At 41.6% G+C, this 23,742-nt stretch overlaps 1 protein-coding gene across 2 annotated transcripts in view; it reads left to right on the top strand.

Moving 5' to 3' along the window:
- The window catches only part of ADARB2 (adenosine deaminase RNA specific B2 (inactive)), a 309,650-nt gene that overhangs the window by 223,949 nt on the left and 61,959 nt on the right, over nt 1-23,742 (top strand). The gene's annotated exons all lie outside the window — the stretch shown is intronic.

Below are 23,742 nucleotides of genomic sequence, written 5' to 3'. Positions count from 1 at the left end.
CATGGCCCTACTGAACCAGGGATAGTGCACTCTAACATGTTCCCTACAAATGGAGAGGATGAACCCACATCTCAGGCTGGGATGAGACTGAAAAGTGAAAATACGAGCTCAGCTATCTCAGTGCTTGAATGGTGGGGCCAGGGGACCAGGTGCATTTTACATCTACTTATGGTGATAACCCCAAATTGATCATCTGGGTTTAAGTGCATTGCAGTAACAGCTGTGAACAATTTCACTGTTTTCTAATGTAGTGTGGTGCTAGTTTAAGGGACTATTAGCTATCATCGCAAAACTATTTCTCCTTCTCTCAGATAGTAGGATAAATTCAGACATGGAATTAGTAAACTCTCCCTTTTTTTCTAATGTATCTGGTCCTGATTTCTGGGGGTGTTAACTGGCAGAAAGAAAGAGGTTGAGAAATGAATGATTACAGTTTCAGCTGGAAATGTCTGTTCATGAGTCCAATATGGTACATTTGTTATGGAAGAGGTGTGGCAGGTGCTAAAACCCTTACTTTAGCAAAATTGAAGAAAATTGATGTTGACACTGAATTAAACAGGGACTTTTGTTTTTCTAGGCAGCTGTGAAGGGGGGTGAGGTGTGTTAGAGGACAGGGACAGCCTGCAATAATGCATCTGAGAGCTTTGTGGGTGATATTCCAGGAGATGACTCTGAGCCAGTATTGGGTGGAAACTGAGCAGATAACATGGGAAGAAGCCTGTGGGAAACATATAAAAATCACCATTTGTGAATCTACATTGACATATTGGTTTCCACTGAAGCCAGTGGCAAAATTTTGTTGGCTCCAGGTTTCCATTTTAGAGGACCATATTTAGGGAGTATTTGGAAAGGAAAAGACTGAGATACTGCAATTTAAAAACCACATTGATGGCTGTTCTCAAATAGCTGCCTGGTTTCCATTCATACCCTGAGGGTCTGATCAATAAAGCATAATTATCTCCTCTGTTTACAGGGTGATGCTTGTTCGCAGTTTGAATCGAGAACTATTGAAAGGCCATATGAGGAGGACCTGAACATATGCGTCAGGATCAATTCAGAGTTTAAATTGCTTATAATGGCTTTTTAATGCCAATGCAGATATATCAGAGTGGCCTAAAGAGAAGATGACAAAAAAAAAAAAAAAAAAAGAAAAAAAAAAAGAAGAAAAAAAAGAAAAAAAAAAGGAACTGGTTTTGTCACCAGCTATTTTTGGTTTTGTAGTTTAAGGGGATATTGTCAACCTGAAACTTTTGCAAGAAACCAAAAAGTGCTAAATGCAGCACTTTGCATCTTGCTTGTGATTTCTTTATTTGTTTTAGCTTTCTTTTCTCCCTGATTGCTGTAGAAAGATCTAAATCTCCCTCTTGCACTGGGGAGAACAGCACAGGACCCAGCACTCCAGCTGTGGCCTCAGCAGTGCTGAGCAGAGGGGAAGGATCACCTCCTTCAACTTGCTGCCAACTCTTCATAACACAGCCAAGGAAGCTGTTGGCCTTTTTTACCATGAGGTCACACTGCTGGCTCGCGGTCAGCAGTGAGATTTCTAAATTTTTTTTTTTTTTTTATTTCTAACCTTGAACCTGAACCTAGGTGCAGCTAAATCCACTGTGGCTGAGTTATATCCTTTATGCTACTTAGCTAAGTTTATAAAGCATGATCACAAAGAACCACTATAGCACATTATCATGCTTACCAACTATCAGTAGAAATAAGGGTCCTCCTAATCTACAGAAGTAACCTTGGGAAGCATCTCTGCCCAAGGGGGGTCCTGTTGTGAAGCCCACTGTTGTGTCAGGAGAGCTCAAAGGTTTCCAGGGCTGCTCACTATTTATGGGGTAAGATGATGGATTTATGGTCATTCTTGCATACTGATGTTAGCTTCTTCCAAATTTGGCTTTAGTTGGACTTCCTTTTAAATTTGGCTCAAAATTGCTCAAGTAAGCCCTGGGTTGTCTTCTGTCTCCCCTGAATCCCAGACACAGCCATCACAGCAGGACACATCCATCACAGCTGCCACTGATGGCACTCTGCTTGGACCAGGTGATGTGGTGGATGTGGGAGCACACCATCACAACCACTCACCGCCCTCTGGGCTGGGTCAGTCAGTTTTCGACCCACCTCACTGCCACTTATCTAACCCATACATTGTCAGCTTGTCTATGGTAACATTATGGGAGACCGTGCCAAAGGGTTTATTAAAGTCAAGGTAAAAAACATTCACCACTCTCTTATCCACCCAGCTGGTTACCCCATTGTAGATGGCCATCAGGTTGGTCAAGCATGATTTCCCCTTCATAAATCAAGGTAGACTGCTGTTAATCACCTGCTTGTACCTCCTGTATCTGGAAGTTGCTTTCCAGGAGGATTTAGTCTGTCACCTTTCAGGTACAGAGGCGAGGCTGACAGGCCTTAAGTCCCCAAGATCTTTCTTCGTGCCTTTCTTGAAGATAGGATTGGTGTTTGTTCTCTTCCAGTCTTCAGCAACCTCTGCCAGTCATCACGAGCAGCAACAGGATACAGAATAATATTCTCCATCTAGTTTTACTACAAGCTGCAAGTTAACTGAGCAAATTTCAGGAAAACCTATTGCAACACACCATGGTCAGCACTGTGCTGGACTGTGGACCAAAAAAAAAAATATATATATACATGTATATATATGTATATATATGTATATATATATATCAAAATGGCACCTTCTGGCTTTAAAGTCTCTTAAATTATTTATAATTCTATTGCGTCAAATGCAGCCAATACAAATGCAACATCTTTTTAAGTTGATCGTGTCCCTTTGTCAGGATTACTTAATAGTCCTAAACACTCTTGTTAATAATGTGTGACAGGCAAGTGTGGTGGGAATGCTCCGTGATTGCTCCTTATGCAATATCATGCTGGGATTGCAGACCTATGCTCCACTGTTTATGCTATCTCTACTTCACTTCAGACATGTTTTATTATGGTACTTTAAAAAGGAGAATGGAACGTTTTATCATATTTTTCTGCCAACCCCCTTGTGTCTATTTTTTTCCTTAAAGAATTGTTTTTACCACCTATCTTTTACTGTGTATCACAGCATTATCTCCACCTGTTAGGGGAAAAAATGAATGGACTTACAGTGTACAACAGACTGACAGCAAATCATAGCATGGATGTTCCTTTCAGAATGACAGTTATACCCTAGACAGCATAGTGACTAAATAACTCATTGTGAGAAACTCCTTTTCACAGACAGTTGTTAAATTGAAGGTATTACCAAAACAGAACGTAAGAATTATTGCTTGCTCCATGGTCATTTTTCTCTGGGTAAGAATATCCGCCTCTTTTTTTGCCTTCTGGAAGGAACAAACTGAAAGAAACAGTCCAGTCCTCAGCAGCACTGCAGCACCATTATGGTTTATGCTGACTTAGTATTTTCATCGTAAACCCTGTTTTCCACATGAGGCTTGAGATCGGGGTTCTTTTGCAGTCCAGGCTTGTTTGGGGAAAAATGTTTTTTAATGGACTATGAGGACTGAGCACAGCCCTTTTAAAATTTGCAGTAAGTGACATAAGAATAAAAATTAATGATTTCAGATGCTTTCTAATATTACTTTTTTTTTTTTTTTTTGTAGTAAAGAAGCTAGATCTCAGTTGGAAACTGAGGTTTCGCTGGCATTTAATGGTAAATTGCTACAACTCTTCTCAGATTAGAATCAACACATTTAGGTGAATGGCTTTATTTACTAAGAAAAGTGCCTACATTTTCAAGTGCCTACATTTTCATTCTAGAAACTTTACTGTACAAATTCAATATAGCAACTGAAACATCTCCTGTAATCTGAAGACTGCAAGGTGTTTTGTTTTATTAGAAGGTCATCAGCATATCTGTAGTCCTAATAAACAGATCTGCCTGTTCTGAGTACTGATGTAATAATGGATCAACACAACTGTACCCATTCAAAAAAGAAAACAAAAGGGAAGGAAGGAGGAAAGGAAGGAAGGAGGGAAGGAAGGAAGGAAGGAAGGAAGGAAGGAAGGAAGGAAGGAAGGAAGGAAGGAAGGAAGGAAGGAAGGAAGGAAGGAAGGAAGGAAGGAAGGAAGGAAGGAAGGAAGGAGGGAAGGAAGGAGGGAAGGAAGGAAGGAAGGAAGGAAGGAAGGAAGGAAGGAAGGAAGGAAGGAAGGAAGGAAGGAAGGAAGGAAGGAAGGAAGGAAGGAAGGAAGGAAGGAAGGAAGGAAGGAAGGAAGGAAGGAAGGAAGGAAGGAAGGAAGGAAGGAAGGAAGGAAGGAAGGAAGGAAGGAAGGAAGGAAGGAAAGGGTCCCTGTGAAGACAGCATTCACAGTTGTGATACTCTTTGATACTATTTTGTATCATCTAAGACTGTTTATCCATGGCCTGTGTAATGCCCATATTTTTGCCATACCTTTTTTACCTTCCCAACAACCATGTCCTCCTGTAGCCTTTCCTTTCAGAACATTTTCAGTGCTCCCTGAACTCTCCAAGGCACTTAACTCTGCCCAGTGATCTCAGGTGTCCACCCCAGTGAATATCTTACTGTGATCTTATATTCTACCACTCCTGAGCATTTCAGGCAAAGAAGGAGGCAGCAGGTCTTCAAGGGGTTGGAGGACAGGGTCTGCCACAGCTCTGACTCTGGTGAAGGCACTCAAGCCCTCCCAGGTGTTTTCAGTGTCTCTTGCACTGAAGCTGCTTGCTCCATTGCCTGGCTGCTGAAACATAGGACAGAAATGTGCTGCAATCCACTGGAGATGGAGGCAGTTGGATTATTCAACACCCAGAGCAAAGACTGCTTGAAGCCTTTGCTTTGGAGCAGGGACTGGACCCCTGCTGCCAGCAGAGCTGGGATGTGATGAGGGGCTGCTGGGGAACGCAGTGTCTCCAGCCAGCATTGCTGGGTTGGGAGGACGAGGCCTGACGGCAGCTCCAGCTCCCATTAAGGCCCACACAGTGTGACTCAAAACAGGAAAAATGCTCTTTCAAGCATATCCCCAACACAGAGCCCACCATGTGCTCAGGCAGTTGGTTGGCATCACACACAGCTGACTGGGGGCACTAGGTTCAGAGTTTCCCCATGCCCAGGAGGTTCTCACTGTGTGCCACCCCAGTGGGCTGCATGTAGAGGCCCTGGCTGCATCCTTTTCCCTTGGCTCAGCCACAGCAGCTGTCAGCTCTGCAGCAGAAAAGGGCTCCTACCTACAACATCCACAAACACCAGATAAATTAGGCTCCAGCTCAGTCCTCTACCTGCCAGGACAGGGCTACATATTGAGCAGGATCTGCCAGGTCCCTCACTGACTCCTGTTTTTTGCTGGATGGAAGACCCTAGCTAAGCCACACAGATTTAGTTTGGGTCCATTCCTACCACCTATAATGTATTGGTTTAGCAAGGTCTGTACGCAGGGACAGTTCGCCACCATCTGGGCTCTTGAGCTTGGAGAGCATCCACTCCCTGAGCTAGGATAGCTCATGCTGAGCAAAAGATTTTACTTCAGCAATCGAGTTAGTGCTCTAACACACAGAAACCTGTCCAGCAGGATAATTGGGGCTGTCCTCTGGGATAACCTAGCCTTGTCAGCCCAATTCCTGCTTTCCAGAGCCTGGAGGTGAAATTAAGATTGATTCTTGCTTAAAAATGAAACAAGGAAGGAAGGGAAAATCTTTGATTCCTGTCTCCCTTCCATCTTCTAAGTACATGAAAATAACACAGCCACACATGGGTTCATACTGGTCTAGCTTCACCCAGAGTTTAAAAGCTGATTTAAATTCAGCAAGTGTAAGTTTTCTGTATGGACAAAACTCAAGACTATTGGAAATCAATGGGCTTAGCCATTTCTGAAATTCTCCCCTGTGCAAGGCAGTATGAAATCCTGTAACACTGGGGTAAGTGACTACACAAGGTGCAGGTCAATGCCGAGTCAGGCCAGTGGACTGGTTCGGATAAAATCTGTTTTCTGCCTCCCTCTTAACATCCCTCCTCATTTATTTTTTCAGATACCAGTGTTAAAATGACATCAGGATCCTAGTTTCATCTGGCAAAGATTAGGAGAAGAGAGAGATTGAGAGGGTTGTTTGCAAAACTGTCAAGAACATGGAGCAGTCCAAGTGTAAAATCTATTCACCTTTACTTTTTGCTGCTGATCGGTATAATAAGAAAATATTTTTCATTCATCCATCAAAAAAGCTAGAGCTATTTACACATATATATGCAGAATGCATGATGTGATTTGGCATAAGTGCTTTAATAGCGTGCATTTCAGATGTAACCTACTTGTAGCTCCACAACTGGGAATGTCAGACATCTATCTCAAGTGCAGGCTGATAATAAGCATCATGAATCTTCCCTCTCCATCCTGCAGCACTTCCCAGCTGAGGGGCTTGCTTGTGCCTGGGCTTTCATGCAAGGCTTTCACTGAAGGCAAAAGCAATTCCTTGTACAAAGGAGCCACTGCACCACACAAAGACAGACAGACACTTCTGGGGGGTGAAGCACTGTCACTGGAGCCACTGCCTTGTTGTCAACAGAATTTTCTTTCCCCCACCCCCAAAAAAAATATACTAGAGCAAGGAGAAGAGAAACGGACACAGGAAATGTCACAATATCATTCTGTCCAAGCAATGAGAGGGGACTTGTACTGTGAGACTCCTTGTAAAGCTGGTGTGCCTTTACAGTGCTTTTAAAGGGAAGAAAGAAAAAAAAAAGAAAAAAAAAAAAAAAGCACATGGAGAGTAATAGAAATGCATAGGATATTCTTTTGTGATGTGGGGAAAAGGCAAAAAGTCAATAAAATAAAAAACAGTGCCCAGCTGTATATGGGAGATCATTTTATTTCCTTATAATTATACTTATAAAAATATTTTCTTTCCTGTCTCAAAACTGACAGCATAGGGAGAAATAGCTTCAGTCCTATATTGTGGTGTTAGCTAGAAGAAATACAACTTTGGTGTAATTAATTTTACTAATTTTCATTTGTACACACACACATAATTGCAGAGGAATATAATGGGCAATTCTGCAAGGTCATTTGAACCAGCTCACTTGCTAAAGTAAATTGTTAAAAATAGCATTTTTCATAAAATCTCAAACAGGAAAAACATTTTTAAAGGCATCTAGACATAAAGTTTTGAGACTTTAATGCTTTCCAGAAATATTTGCAAAATTATCAGAAATTCTCCATGACTCTGATCAGAAACTAATTAGTGTGATTTTTTTTTTTAATTACCACCACTGGAATTTGATCTGGCCAAGTTTACACAGATAGATCACATCTGAACAAGATTTTTTTTTTTTAATTGTCCTAGCTTTAAAGACATTTATGGAGAAGAATTTTTTGCTTGAAAATCATAAATATAAAATTCAGTGTATTTATATTTTTTTGAATGAAGCCTCATTGAGTTAGATGTAAAGTTCATATACAGTGAAAACCTTTAGCATTAATTACTCCTGAATGTTTGTGAGTACCCAAAATCCTGATATAAAAGCTGTAATTTCTATGCAAAGCAGATAGGATGATTGAGTTATAATTAAAATGGTAATTATACCCTTAATGCTCTGTATTTGACTTTTCAAAAAATGTTATGCTCCAAGAAAAGCTATTTAAAGATCAGAGAAAAATGTTTGAAAAATGAATGTATTCAAGACATTCTAGATCTTTTAAAATCCCGTTATTGATTTTTACATGCTTTCATGTGTAGTCTGAAACATTTTCTTCATTTATTTCGGTCGATGGAAATAATAAAAAATCATTGGAACGTGAAAAGCTTAAACGAAGGCAATATTCTCCCGGTTGATATTTAACACGATAAATATTTGAGGTGTCGGAGGGGAGGCAGCAGCATTCACTTGCTGGCTGCAAGCCTGGCCTTCCTCCTCCTAACCAGGTAGGGCCAGCGGGACCGAGCACCCCGCGGTCCCCCCCTCGCCACCTTGGCATTTCCTCCGATCCCTCACCGGCTCCTCCAAATTAAACAGAGAGCACCTAGAGCTATACATCAAATGTCAGGCATGGCAGCCTGCTGGAGCCGTGTCAATGTTTGATGATGTATGGCTTGCTGCGGGAAACGCCGGCCGTGGCGGCGGTGACGCCCGGTGTGCTTTGCGCTCACTCAGCTATGCTGCGTGCCCAGAGCTGCTGCGGGGCACGGGTGGGAGAAGAGAGGCGTGTGTGCAAGAGCAAGTGTTCACCTCTTCCCAAACCTCTGCCACGCTTGTTTTATCCGGGGCTTGTGCACCCCTGTGCAATAGTGAAACCAAAACAGGAATAGGAGTGCCTGCATACACCCCAGTACTGGAACCCCTTCTGCTGCTCAATTCATCTGAGGAAAGCAAAAGGAGAGCTGTAGTTTGCTGAAAGTAAAATCAGTAAAATTCTGCAGTCGTAGGTTTTATTTATTTATTTATTTATTTATGCATTGCTTACAAAGAAATCCATATCTACCATCCATCTATTCATCTTGTGTATCCATCACTCACCTCGGACTTCATAACTTTTCATTCTAGTTAATCTTTGTGAAAATTGGAACTTTTTTCCGTATGTGACTTGACTTGGAGCTTTTAGATCAGAATCCTGAAATTGTGTGGTTTCTGTAAAATACGCAACAGTGATTTCCTAGTTTCTAGCTATCTTTCCTAGCATGAAAAGGGAAAAGAGCCAGGGACTTCACTCTTTCTAGTCTATTTTCTGCTCCCTTTTTCCACCCATGGGTGGTGGTACGAACCTCTTGGCAGGTTCTAAAAACAGGGTGAAGCTAAGCCATCCCTGCAAGACATGAGCTATATTTTGTTACAAGCAGTCCTTCCTCTTCCAGTACCTGATCCAAAGCCAGGGCACGCATTCGTCTCACTAGCAGTTCTGCTAACCCCTGATACTCATCCATTTCCATAAGGTCTTCTGGTTGATGGTAGGGGTGATCACACCTTCCAGAGCAGGCACTGAATGGCATCCTTGGCTCGCTGTGTGGCAGGTCGTGTCTCTGCCCTCTGCTAAGTACCACCTGAGCCCATCATGATGTATTTTTCCTTCTCATGCCTTTATGCCTTTTGCAGGTAATGCTGAGGATCTCCTCTTCTCCAAGGGGACTAGAAATGGCAGCAGGGGAAAAATAAACATCTAAAAAATGGAGGTTCAGAAGAAACAATGAAAAGCCAAAGGGTAAAAAAAATTGAAAGAATACAGTAGTACAAGAGAAAGAGTAGAGAATTCTGGAAGGAAAAGGACAAGAACTATTGCCTGTTGTCTTCTCTTGCCTTTTTTTTTTTTTTTTTTTTTTTTTTTTTTGCAAGAAACATTTGTAAACTTTTTTTTCCTGTTTAGAACAGAGGCTATTTCAATATCCCATCCCTTGTTTCACGCAGTGGTTTGTGGTCTGTCTGCCTTCCATAATTGAGAGCTGCTATTTGCAAACCCCTGCAGTAAGTTCTGAGTGACTGATTTTTAGTCATTGAGATCTTTCGAAACAGTACTAGTTAGCAAAAGACATGCTAGGGGTGTATATCAGTGCCAGTTGGCCCAACAAAATGGGTTGTTAGGCATCACTGATAGCCATTAGCTATTCCAAATTTCTACAGATGTAGTCTGAAATTAAATGCACAAGCAAATTTTTTAAAAGCTTTGCATAAAAAGCTGAACTTACAGAATAGCAAATATCTTCCACTTTTAAAGACACAGGGAGTCCAAAACAAAGCCTGCTTCAGTAACAGTAAATGTTTCTATGGATTTCTCCAAGGTTTGGCTCAGGTTCTAAACTCTTTCCATATGCCGTATAACTATAGTCTGGCAGGGAGGTTTTGTGGGAAAAAAAGAAAAAAGAAAAAAAGAAAAAAAAAAAGCAAGAGCAAAAGCATTTTAAAATGTGGTAGATTTGGAAATTGTTTTTGAAGTGTTTTTAACATTAAAAAGAAAGCATGTTGGACAGCCAAGTCCAGTTGGTCTTGCCACATTGAAATGAACATAATTCACCCTGTTCTTACCAACAGAGGATCTCAGCAGCTGTGGTTCCTTTACCAAAGCTGGAGTGGAAATTTGCCAGTCATTCACAATTATTTCTTTCCTCTTCTTTGTTTTGTGCTAGTCCATGTCTTTTGGGCTGAGTTTTACATTTGAGGCTTTCTAATCTAAAATTCTCAAAGTAGGTTGCTTTGTGCTCCCTTTAAGGGACTTTGCTAATCTCTTTAGGGATGTGTGGAGATATTTGTGGTATGAATGCTCCTGGGTCTTCAGCCTTCCTGGGGAAGAATAACAGCACCAGCAAGGGGGGGCCTCCCTCTCCCCTAGCCTGCATTTTGTAGCATAGTTGTACCTGTAAAACAGCTACCAAAGCATTTCACTGCTGCCAGGTACTGAACCAGAAACAGAAACAGCCTGTGGTCTCCCGTAGCCCACATAAGCCATTTTCTCCTTAAAACAAGAAGCCCATAATGGTGCTGACACTGCTGGCTGTGATGGAGGCTTGTTCCCAAACACCATTTCCCAGGGGCAGCCTCCCTTTGTGATGTCCAAATCAATACCTGCTGTATCTTTCTGGATGGACAGCTGTGATCCTCTTTGGAGAGCTCCCAGCTGTTGATTTGCTACCAGCCCACATGTAAAGAAAAAAGCTGCTGATAGAGTCCTGCAGGAGAAGTTGGCTCTCCAACCTCTTGCAGCGTGTGGCAGCCCATGCACCACACCACCATCAAGGCAATCAAGGAAGCAAAGGCCGCACATGGACCCATTTGTCTTAAATACAGAGGCACACGGACGGGAGGACGGATATGGGGTGCCACCTCCCATTGGGGTTGGACGGCTGGTGACAAAACCAAGTGTTACTAAGAGCTGCATTTCAGCCATGAGGGAAGTAAGCATTCATTTTGTGCCTTTGATGTGGACCCCAATGTGCTACCCCGTGCTGCTGATGTGATGACATTGTGGCAGCAGTGTTTCACTTTCCCATAGGGATTTCCATACTGAGGCCATTTGCTAACAAGGACCAATATCCTTGACATCACATAACTTTAAAGGATAAATGTACAACTAGTTTCAGTATGCAATGAGGCTGAGCTCTTCAAAGACCTCCAACCATCCAGCTATGCAAGTTTAGTGCTTACATACCTCAGGGGAGCTCAGTTTTTATCCTTTCCTGTGCTACTACAATGCATTTTGCAATGTCAGTAAGCTCCCTGAAGAGTCTCCCAGTTTTGTACCCTGAGAGATTTCCCATTGTCTTTACCTTGAAAGACACCTTTACATCTTTTTTTGGTGAAAGTTTGATCTGTGGTGTGTTGTTTTTTTTAGTTTAATTAGACAAAAATATTAAGGTCAAAATAACAGGAGTAAAGCCTGTCATATTAAAGCTTGGATAGACATGGAATGACTCTACCGCATCGCTGCTAGAAGCAGATGAGTGTTAATCTTTCAACAGTTAAAACCTCTATGTGCTGAAGAAACCATCAAATATGTGATACATGACATAAATTTTAGCAAAACAGTTGTTGAGATGTGTTGGAAATGTCAGCTAAAAAAAGTCTACTTAACCACCTTAATGTATAAAAAATGGCAATCTACAACTTGGCATGATATATGCATATATATATACCAAGTACGTGACAAAATGCAGCTGAACCACATCATTTTAGCCTGCAAGCGAAAGCCTTTCTTATTCTGTTTGTTTCCCAAGTCTCAGGGTCTATGATAATTTCATTAGTTACTGAAACATATTGTTAGTGCATTCCAAGGACAACGTTAAATGCATGGGGCTCCTGTTACTAGCAGTGAAAATTAATATCTAGGACATTTCAATAGGATCTGAACATTTCACTACAAAAGCATTGCAATATAATGAATGTAGAGCTAAATGGGATTTAGGAGAGGGGATTTTATTTATTCCATTTTCTGGTGTAAGGAAATCACTTTATTCTGATCACCTACTACTGGTACCTATTCATTACTAGGGCATTGAAACTGAAGAGACAGATGAATGATTTTAATCTGCTCTTGAAAGCCAGTAGGTCTGGGCTCCCCACTTTGTCAGGGGAGAGAAACAGTCCCAGATGGGAAGAGGTGGCCAGGATATGGCCATCACTTGGGTAATGCTTGGCACACAGGCCCCCCATTGGAAATGAGGGTGACTGCTGAAATGCTTACCTAGAAATAACAAGCCAAAACACTCAAGCAAAGGTGGAAGGTGCTCAGTTCCCTAAATCCACCTTCCTAACGCAGCCATAGCTGACTGCCTAGGGACCATTGCACTGCTTTCCATCAAGGCACCCCGCACCAGGATCCAAAGCTTGTTATCCTCCACAGAGGCTGGTTACAGTTCAAAATACCTTTTAGCATCATTATTCAAGGAGACGAAAATATATGTCATAACATGCATCCTTTCACAGCGCAGTCTGAAATGAGCCATCGCTTGATGTCCCATGGAAACAGAGGGATGGGGTCTCCCGGGACACATAATACAGACTAATACGCAGACTGGGTTTTAAATACTGGGTTGTAAGAAGAAGGAAAGAAGAAAAAATATAAGGACGAAGCAATAAAGAAAACCTCATGGTAGTGTTGGCTGTCAAGAGCAGAGACCCTGAGGTAAAACCCTGTTGTCCAGCCATGTATTACCCAGCTGAGGTAGATATCTCTGGGAACCAAAGGGAAGTGGCAAGAAACCATCAGTCAGAAGAAAGTGACTCTGTGAAGCTCAGGGACAGCTCGAAGGCATACAGCTTTGGTGTAAGGGTATTTTGGCACTCTGGCACGAGAACCATAGAGTTGCGTTTCCCAGCTCAGTGACCTCGCAGAGTGCTGTCTACGCTGTGAAACAGAAAATGTGCTCATTTCAGCTGTCACTGCTGTATGGGCAGAATATTATTATTATTATTGCTGCATTATTTCATGGCTAACCAAATGTTAAAATGCAGTGCATCACCCGCTACTGCCATGCCAGGGGATATGATGGCTTTTCTTTCTTTCTTTCTCCCCTTCTCTCTCTTTTTTTCTTTTTCTTTTTTTTTTTTTTAATCTTTTTAATCAATTTCATTTTTAAATAGATGCAGAAGTTGTTGTGGTAGTCAGAGTAGCAGTGCTCAACCTTGGCAAGTGAACTCAGTGGCTTTAAATGTTTTGTCAGTTGCAATCAATGACAGCAGGGCTGATGCTTTTCAGCTCCTAACAGAGGTTTCCTTCCATTTACGCTCCAAAGAGCAGCATCTGTTGGCATGGTGTAATGGCCACTGTGTCCTGGTTTCAGTTAGGTTTCAGTTAGGTTTCAATTCACTGCAATTCTGTGATGAGGAAAGGACAAATGGGCAACCAGGCTGGAAACACACTCTGCACACACGTTCACATGCAGAAATGCTTTCATACACTCTTTACCCAGGCTGCTCTGAAAAGAAACAGAAATATCCACAAAGCACTGCTGGAGGAGACTTTGCCAACCTGCTACTCACCTGTGAAAATGAACTACATAGATTAATTGCCTGACAAAGGCTGGACCACAGCTGTCAGCTCAAAACGAAAGAGTAGCATGTCAACAGAAACAAAGCAGGAGACATGCTGGAAGGGATTTTCTCTGGGGCCTTGAGTAGGCTTTTTTCTTTTCTTTTCTTTTCTTTTCTTTTCTTTTCTTTTCTTTTCTTTTCTTTTCTTTTCTTTTCTTTTCTTTTCTTTTCTTTTCTTTTCTTTTCTTTTCTTTTCTTTTCTTTTCTTTTCTTTTCTCTTCTCTTCTCTTCTCTTCTCTTCTCTTCTCTTCTCTTCTCTTCTCTTCTCTCTTCTCTTCTCTTCTCTTCTCTTCTCTTCTCTTCTCTTCTCTTCTCTTCTCTTCTCTTCTCTTCTCTTCTCTTCTCTTCTCTTCTCTTCTCTTCTCTTCTCTTCTCTTCTCTTCTCTTCTCTTCTCTTCTCTTCTCTTCTCTTCCCTTCCCTTCCCTTCCCTTCCCTTCCCTTCCCTTCCCTTCCCTTCCCTTCCCTTCCCTTCCCTTCCCTTCCCTTCCCTTCCCTTCCCTTCCCTTCCCTTCCCTTCCCTTCCCTTCCCTTCCCTTCCCTTCCCTTCCCTTCCCTTCCCTTCCCTTCCCTTCCCTTCCCTTCCCTTCCCTTCCCTTCCCTTCCCTTCCCTTCCCTTCCCTTCCCTTCCCTTCCCTTCCCTTCCCTTCCCTTCCCTTCCCGCTTTGCCTTGCCTCGCCTGGCCTTCCCTTTTCTTACCTTTCCTTGTCTTGCCTGCCCTTGCCTTTCCAGCTTCACCAGAAATGTTCCCATTTTATGAACTGGAAACTGAGGTGCAGGGTGAGAGCAGGCCTGGCTTTGGTATGAGGGCACAGGGGCAGAAACTCAGCCCATATCCCTGAGGCTCAACCCACCACTGCCTGCCTGCCCACCAGACTTGCAGGACAGGCGAGTCTTTTGGGGCTAATTTGTTCATACCACAGATAATACTGGAAGTTGCTGTAGCTCAGAGCTTACATACAGACATGGGAGTGGTCCTGATCCTGCAGACGAAATATTTGCGATGCAGGCAAGGGTGACCCGGAGTCAGCAGCGACTGCGTAAATCGCTGCTCACCCCGTGGCTGCCTGAGCTCCCACGCCAGCCATCACACCTCCAGCTGTTTGCAAAGCCTTACTCCACCCAGGGGGAATTTTCAGTCCGATGCACATAGAAATACTCAGATTAATTTGATTTTTTTGGGAGAGGCAAGGAGATTTAAGTGAGGTTTTGGGTTGTTGTTTTTTTCTTTTTGTTTGTGTTTATTTCTCCCCTCCGAGCTGCCTTTCATTGCGCATTTACTAGTTCTGGAAGACAACACCCTGCTGACACTTAGAGAAGCATCAGTGAATAAAGTCTGTTGTACAGGCTGCAAAGCCATCTGGACTTTCTACTGAAAAGGTTGGACATGGTTTTAGGCAAGATTTTATCACATCTGAAAAAAAAAAAAAAAAAAACTTCTTCTCACAGTACCTCTTCCAAGGTTGATGTCAGATTTTTTTTTTCTTTTGTAGGTTGCAAAACAAAAAATTGACAAACAGTTGGAAGGCAGTAAGGATGGAGATATAAATCTCTAGAGAAAGCTTTGTCAAAGGTAGCAGAGTATAAACAAAAAATAAATTAGTTTTGGTGTTATCAGAAACTGGACAGACTTCGATTTGTATAATAGTTTGTCTGGGTTTCCAGACCACCTAGGCAATGCCTCTGTGAGGCTAAGCATAGATTCACTCAGCAAGAGTGGATTTTTTTTTCCTCTGAAAAAGGGAAAAATATTTAAACATATAATCATAGGGGCAGAAGGGATGAAGAAAGACAAGAAGACAAAGGTGCAATGGCAGACAGCCCTAAATCCTCTGTCTTTTTGCCTTAATTATTTCCAGCGTCTCTGAGCAGAATATTTCGATTTGCTTTCCATATTAGCTCTTGAGCCCAAGAATTTTATGTAGCTACAGCCTTTGTGCTACAGGTCCCCAGGACAGTTTTGTGGACCAGAGAGGGCAGAACAAGGCTGTGCATCAGCTCCTTCTTGCCGAGGAGCCCTGTGAGCACTGCAGGAGAGAGCAACTTGCTAGATGTCATTTACTGGGGTGCCCTTTAGGGTAGGTGCATCTTAGCAAATGAGCCAATTTAATCATCAGTTATATAGGAGTGAATATACTTACCTACCTAACAAATCTTACAGGGTTTGGCCAATTTGTAGGTAAACTGCTCTGAGATTTTTTCTAAGCAGTTAAAGACATAGAAATAATTTCTTTTGAATTTAATTACTGGGTTTATCCAAGTATTCTTTGTTTTGTTTTTCCCAATAAGTTCTTCTTTTGTTGGCCACAGTGATCACTCTCTTATGATGAGGAAATCTTAAAGGTTTGATGTGCAGTAAGAAATCTGAGCTGTGATTGAAATCTGTAACGCTTCATCCATCTGGGGGCAGATCGTCATGGACTAAAACTAATGCTGAATTTTTAGCATCCAGTGCAGGTTCTCAGCCAACGTGCAACAGTAAAATCCTTTATTAATTTCAGCAATGTCATGTTAATGACCTGTGTTTGTCCAGTGAAGAAGAGTAAGAGAGGAAGAAATGGGTTTTAGCCCTGGTGCCACACATACCCCAATCACCACAGCCACACACACCCCAGGCCACCAGAGATGAGGAAAATTATCCTTGCTAATTACACGTTTGAGGAGAAGCCCAGAGAAGGGTGAGGTAAATGCAGTTTGCCTTAATATCCCTCCCAGCCAAGGGAAAGGTGGCTAGCAAGGTTACAGCTGGATTTCAAGAATCATTACAGCAAATGATAGCAAGATCTTTAACAAGAAAGGAAAAATTCCAATGTCTGTATCGTAATTGCCGAGTAGTGTATTATACACCTCTGCAGTGATTCAGAAAGTTGAATTGTGCAGTGCCTTGCTGGGATCAGCAGTTCAGAATAGATTCAATTTGTTTTGGACACTGCCTGCACCCCACTTTATCTAACAAAGCATATGTGTAATGGGGAAGGCTCTTAATGGTGCAGCTCCTTAATGAGAACCATAAACACACAGGCGTAGATTTTCCAAGTAGTGCTCGAGGGATTTGAGCAAGCACGGCTCTCTCGCAGCTTTCAATATGTACCCAAGAGCTGCTGACTGGTTAGGCTGTAGGAAGAGAGTGGACCTCAAACAGCCAAGAGTATTGTATGGGTTTGCTCCTGTTAGTTTCCAAAGGATATACATTTTAATGCACGTAAGATAAAGCAAGGAAACAGAAAACTGAAAGGACATTTCTCAGATAAAGCACTGATTTTATTAAAGAGATACGGCTCATAATATGAATCTAAAATCTAGTTTTTTATAGGGAACATAAAAGCCTTTTTACAGAGTTAGCCATTCCCAGGCGCTGGTGGCTTTATAGAGCTTTTATCTAGTTAAAGAAAACCCATTCGTGCTAATTTAATATCTGTGGTGTACAACAGCTTGACACCTGAGGCTTGTCCTAAAGCAGGCACAAGGCTGAAAAGTGAACACTACTTCATTGTTTTGAATTATTCAGCACTCGCAGCCAACCTTATGTGTGTCTCTGTAGGAAGAAGGCTTTTGGGTTAAGGATCAGTAGAAAAAAAAAAAGAAAAAAGGCAAACAACCAACCCCTCCTTTCCGGCGTTTGTTAGCAGGTGCAGTATTGACTTCAAGAATGATTCTGCAAAATTGGTGTGGACATCCTTCATTACCAGAGCGACAAACGCAGAGCTGTACTCAGAAGCAGCAGAGGCTGGAAGCTGAGTATGGCTTCCTTTAGGGAACAACTGTTCGTGTCGGTGGAAAAGCTTGTTTCCTCTAAATTCATTGAAATGGTACTTGTTGGTAGCATCTTTTTAGAGCAAGATGAATGCAGACAGTAATGAATCAACCTCAAATAGAGGGGCTCATCTGTTAGCATCCTAACATTAACACACTAATGTGAATTTAAAGATTCTAATTAAACCTACATACGAAATGTTTTGCTACAGAATAGAAAACCGTACATTTTGGAGGAGCTGGGGCATTTGGATTTTACATTAATGCCTTTTTGTATAGTATGCTTATTTTATGTATTCTATTTTCTTACAGCCACTCCAGGGGGCTCTGAAACAAATAAAAAGATACATTATATTAAGTTTGATTGATTTCCTGTAGTCGAGGGATATATTGAGAAAACAGACCAATTTTTTCACTGAGCTCTTAGAATAAATTCCTGTTTGATCTTCATTACTCCCCACCATGGCTACAAATTTCTCTTTAGATATTTAGCATTGATTAATCTCATTTACAAGATCACATATTTGTACTTATGGACAAATTTACGAGTTGATTCAGTATAGCAGAACTCACATCATATCTATCTCTTTCTAAATTTGTCCATCATCTCCAAATATTCCAACAAACATTTCTTTTTCCCCATTTCAGACTTAGTATCTGTGAAAAAATAAAAATAAAAAATAAAAAAAAAACATTAAAAAAAAAAGGTGACATTTGTTCAGTACCCTTTTGACATTCATAGGAAGGACTTAAAAAAAAGGACTTAAAGAAGGACTTTAACTAGCCCTCCCATTCATCCTTTGTCCCATCTTAATTTCTGTGTGCATGCTATATCCTCTCAACACTAGTCAGGGCAGTACCTATCATTTTCATAAAGCCATTGGGTTACTGATAAACCCCAAAACCTTTGGGTAGAGAAAGGACTTTTCTATTCCAACTCCCATTCCAGGGTCTTTCAGTGCATTTTTGTCACTCTTTCATCTGCTGCACAGTGTCTGTCTTTAAACTCTGCTTCATACAGCAGCCAGCACAGCGTTGAAATTTAGTAAATGATCACTAATGATATAAATAATGGTGTGGAGGCAAATATGTTCTGTGGGGCCTCAGAAATTAGCAGAGCAATCAGCCTCCAGCCGGGGTGAGAGGAGGAGAGGCAAGCAGCCAGCAAATGATGGCTCTGAGCCCATGAGCCCCTTGCACAGTCCAGACAAGACGTCCAAGTCAGCCGAGGTCAGCCGAGCCTTTACAAATGCAGAGCAAATTCAGAGCATTTGGTGATTACAGAAATGAGAAATTTATTAGGGTAACACAGCATCACATGTAGATAAAACTTTGTAATAGGACCATGAACAGCTGAGAGGGCTGGTGAAAGGGATTCTTTTGACTGAATCGATAGGAGCTGTTGATCTTCCCCATCAATCTTGATAAGAAAACGATGAGGATATTCAGTGTCAGAAATGTGTTATTGTTATTGGAGTTTTCATTAGAAGCTCGGTGTGGGAACGCATACCCAGCTGCTGCCTGTGCAGCACGAGCACAGTCCCCTCTGAGGAGCGCGAATGAGGAGACCTCTCTGAGTCAGGATGTACACAGGATATATGAGCACGTCCAGCTGAAATGAAAACATACAGCCAGACAAAATAAAAGCACGTCCATCTAAGATAAAACAAAGCCCATATATGCTGGCCCTGAGGGATAAGCCAGAACCAGACATAATGATCAATACTGTAGGAGTTAAGATCGGAGAGAAATAATTACTGCACATCTCAAGGAAAGGACCACAATGAATTCCTTGGCAATGCCTTGTTCTTTGAGTAATACTCTGTAAATGCCTGTGCATGCTGAAGGAAGGCTGAGTTATGAGGGCTGTGAGTGCCTGCAGCCTCCAGAAGTACCTGCATGACCCTGCTTGGAGGTCTCGCTGCTGTTAATGCCATTTGCCTCCTTTGTGAGGAGGGTAAAAATCATCCCCTTTTACCTCTAGAGAAGTGGTACTTGTGGTAAAGCAAAGAGCTTGCACTGAGGCTGCGGGAAGGAGTGAACCCAACCTCTGACCTGCCTCCCTCCCTCCTTCCATGGGCCACCCCCGCCTGCACTTTCCTCTTGGTCCTGGTTCAGCCCTTCCCCATGGACAGGGGGAGCTCCTGGCTACACAAAATTGATGCCAGCAGATGAATGGTGGAGAGCAGCCCATGACCCTCTGCCATTTCTCTTCTCAAGGCTGTCTTGAAGATGATGTAGTACCTGGGAAGAGCCTGACTAATTCATTGGCTCTGGGGTGCAATCTCTTAGTGATGAATCTCCAACTGGCTACGGCAAACTTATTTACAAGCCTGGGAAAAAGTGTGTTGTATAGCAGCAATTTGCTGTGCACCCTGACCAGGACCAGCACTCCAGGATTGATATTCGCTGTGCTGTTTTCCTCCCTTCCCATTTAGGCACTGAGAGTACTCCACAGGAAAAAATACAAACTCCCACTGTCAAAGAGCGCCTGTTTCCCCCTTGACCAGTAAATAGAAGTAGGTGTGCGTCTCCTTTTATCGGTGAAGGAAGTTGTGAACTTAATTCAACCCAATCCCCATTCATCGTGTTCAACATTTACCCCCAAATGTCAGTAATTTTCTGGAAAATAAAGTACTTGGGAGACAGGAGAAACAGAGCCCTTGGTGATATCTGTATAGTAGAGTATTTCTTCCCATCCATATGCAAATCTAACCTTTTTGATATTTCAACCCCGTAAACCCTAAGACAGGATTTCAATAGAAAATGTTTACTAAAGGCTTTCTCCTTTATAATCTATTGATTTTAATATCCTTACTACTCCTGTTGAATGTCAGTTTTACCCTGAAGACTGCCATTGCAAACTTGAACACATTTAATTATTTATGCCATTTGAAATATTAGTGCTGAGAAATGACTAAAAGTTTTTGATTCTGTAATGGTATGATCTAAAGTTTAATTTTCCTGTGTGAATAACATTGGTAATTTGATATGGTAATCAAGGACAGATGAATTCCTCAGACAACACAGTGCAGTTTTAGTGTTAATGACATCTATTTTTCATTTTTCCAGCCTACTTTTACATGACAAAATATATCTAATTGTGTTATCTCACAGTGTTTCTTCATGTCAGAAATTTTAGTATTGTCTGTTTTCTTTCTTCTGCTAGGCACCTGAACAGGTACCTGTTCCTTTCACCACTGTCAGTGGGCATTTAGGCAATGTTCATGACCTGAGTGCAAGTAAAGGCAGATTTGGGCTTCAGTGTGGGTCGAGCAGCCTTCTTTGCCTTGCTGCTACCACCTACTCCGTTAGTAAGAATGAGCAAAGTTTTGATCTCAAAGACATTGCCACTGAGACAAATATTGTTTGTACAGAAAAAATATAAGTAAGGGCCTATAAAAGCCAAGATTTTGAAGGCAGACAAACCAAAGCAGGCCATCCGAAAGAAACACATCAGCTGGAAGGTCAGTCCTTTTGGACAGAGGTGTTTTTTCCTCCCGACATGCTGGGTTGCCCATGCACAGCGCCAAAAGCTGGCGTCGCCAAGCTTGCCTTGCCTGACCACTTGAATTCCCCTCCTTGCAGGCTGAGCCTCATCTGGAGCATCTCTGAGTCAGGCACACTTCCACTGGCTTCAGTGGAGTTTTGGATCAGACCCCAGTTTTCCAAGGAGAAACACTTAAACAAAATTTTCCCCAGAGCCAAGCATTCAGGTGGTGTTCAGGCATCGGTATGAATTTGCAGAGTTCTGACTGTCCACATTTCTTTTATTTTTTTCTCCTTTGCCCCCAGCTACTATTTCTCTGCTATTACATGTTTCTTCTTTTCCCAATGAATGTTTCTAGTCTTTTCTTTTTTCTTTTTTTTTTTTCCATCTTCTAAAATCTTCCCTTTTTCTGGTACCAACCTGATAGTTGTTCAGAAGCTGCCAAGATGTATTTGGCTCTTGTATTTACTCCAGATGGAGACTCTTATTCTCACTCATATCTGGCAGTAAGAACTGTGGTATCACCAAATGCAACTTTTCTATGAGATTAATTTTTTTGAAGAGTAACAAAAGACTGGTTTCTTTTGTGCATAGTTATTCCTTATGGCAGATAATGTTGGCTAACCTGTATCCCAAAGTTCAACCAGGCTCACAATGGTCATCAAGAGTGGGATTTTTCTGGTTTATATCTCATCAAGAATGATCACTTGGATGTATATCTTGCAGTAATCTAGGATTATTGATCAAGTGTAAAGCAAGAAAATCTCTAAAATGAAATCTCTGGTTATAAACTGAACAGGGGTAAATGCAGGAACACTTACCCATCATATCTCTCCTGTATGCATTCAGTAGATTTGTAACCATTTTTGTTTCTGTGCAAACACTGAAGGCCAGTTTAAAGGCTCTAAATAGGAAGAAATGCTTCTGCTGATTTCTGCAGGTGTGACTGGCTCAAGACAAATAGCTTCTCTGGTGTGTGTTAGAGGGGAAGGCAGCACACTACGCATCTTGCAACTTAAGGGCATCAGGAAACCAAACCTACACCCAGCCCCACCACTGGGCCAGCTTTCAGGGCTGCATTATTCAAGACCCTGTGATTACACTGTACTACACATGCCTAAATCCTCAGGTTATCAAACCCCTCACAGGGCTGTCTTGCCTTCTTATTTTTCTCCACATAGAACAGACTGCTCCTTTTCCTCTCCTCTGTACTCTGCAATACCCAAAGTTAGGGCTGTATGATTGCCCTTAAGTGACCTCTTGGATAAGACATTATGGTTCTGGTTGTTTTTCCTGCATCCTCCATTTATTCATGTATTCCATTGCTCCTACTGATTTCACTGGCATCCTTTTAGGCAATGAATTCAAGACAAAAAATATTCGCCTGACTTATTCTAGCTAAGAGGCTTCACATCTAATGGATTTGCTATTCTTTAATGTCCCAGGTCACTCCTTGAGATCAGTGAATGCTGAATTCCTTATCGTCCCTAAATGTTATCTGAAGTCATGTCGTTATTTTGCCTTTAGTGAGTCTCTTTGCATTCTGGCTTTGGAACCTACTGCCAAATGAAGTAAGGAAAGCTCTGACTGTAGGGATTTCTAAATCCAAAGTTAAAAGTTATTTGTTCTATTTAGCATTTTTAAAATGATTCTTTTAGGAATTGTATGTGCCTCTAAGCTAATTAACTCTTAATGAGCGCAAAATGCCCTGGGATGCAGATTTGGAGGGTACTCTAGAAGTGCAGGCATGGATTGAACTATAATACTGTAGGAGATGAAATTTATGATTTGATTCTTTTTTTTTTTTTATGATGTGTATATAGTTTTATTTATATGTTCTTTATTTTTTCCCTTTTTTTTTCAAGTCTAAATAAAGCTGATCAGATTTCAGACCACCATATGGGACCCAGTTACATCAGTCCTGCAAAAACAGTTTAGTTTTCCGCTATGGATGAAGTCACCCTCCAGTAGGGAAAACAAGTTTGGAAACAAACTTTCATGTTATGAAAGACAGGCAGCGTTCCAGCGCTGAGCACGTAGCCAGAACATCAGGAAATCAGAACACCTGGCTCTGCCCGGCTCTGTGCTATTCCCTTGGACCAGTCCCTCACCCTTTTAGTGCCTGCATTCATTCATCTGTAAAACAGCTATAATTGCATTTATATCACAGGGGTGCCTTGATGCTTGACAAATGAGAATTGACCCAAAATTCATCCTTCAGAAGCACTGTATTAGCAATACCTTGCTCACATGGTGGTTGTGGACAATTAGATTAGAAGAGGTATAAATGCAGTCAAAGTGAAATTCCATTTAGGAACTGTCAAACTGTTCTTGATAATTTTTCTTAGTTTTCATCTAATTCTTGTGTAGAATTTTGTGAGCATCTCACAGATGAGTTTTAATGCCTCTTTCCTTTATTTGCACCAAGCCAGAGCATTTTGTTCCATGTTATATTAAACTGCCTTCCTTATTATGGGCAAATGGTTGGTTCCCAGAGCAACACCTTGGAAAACGGCACTTAGCAAAACAACGAAAAATTATCATGTGGAAAAAATCCTATTCTTTATGAGCAAATCAAGATTATTTGCAAGGATCATCTGTTAAAAAAAATATTTAAGGTTTTACGAAAAGACAGTTGCCTAATGTTTTTATGTTTTATTTAATTAGATATTATACATATATTTTCTATAATAATGTTTAAAAATTAAGATGATTTTCTGCAACAAACTGTAGAAACATATGGTGTACAGCCCGCAGAGGTGCTCAGTGGCAGTAGTATTACCGATAATATTTGTGAATTAGAATCTTCTTTCCTCTGAAAAATAGCTGTGTGTTCTCCCGGTTTAAGATAATGTGTTTTTGCCAGCATGTTTTTATAGCCATTGACAGTTTAGGGAGGGGAAAGAAAAAAAAAAAAGAAGATATGATCTTCTTAAAGACATTTCCTTACTTCTGCATGACGATGGACCTTTCAGGGTGAGGGAGGGAGAATTATCAGCCTCAGCCTCTCAACCAGGGGTGCTCAAGAGGTCCTG

This window comes from Anas acuta, chromosome 2 (assembly GCF_963932015.1).
Source record: "Anas acuta chromosome 2, bAnaAcu1.1, whole genome shotgun sequence".
Classification (NCBI taxonomy): domain Eukaryota; kingdom Metazoa; phylum Chordata; class Aves; order Anseriformes; family Anatidae; genus Anas; species Anas acuta.
This window is presented reverse-complemented; position numbering and strand designations above follow the sequence as displayed.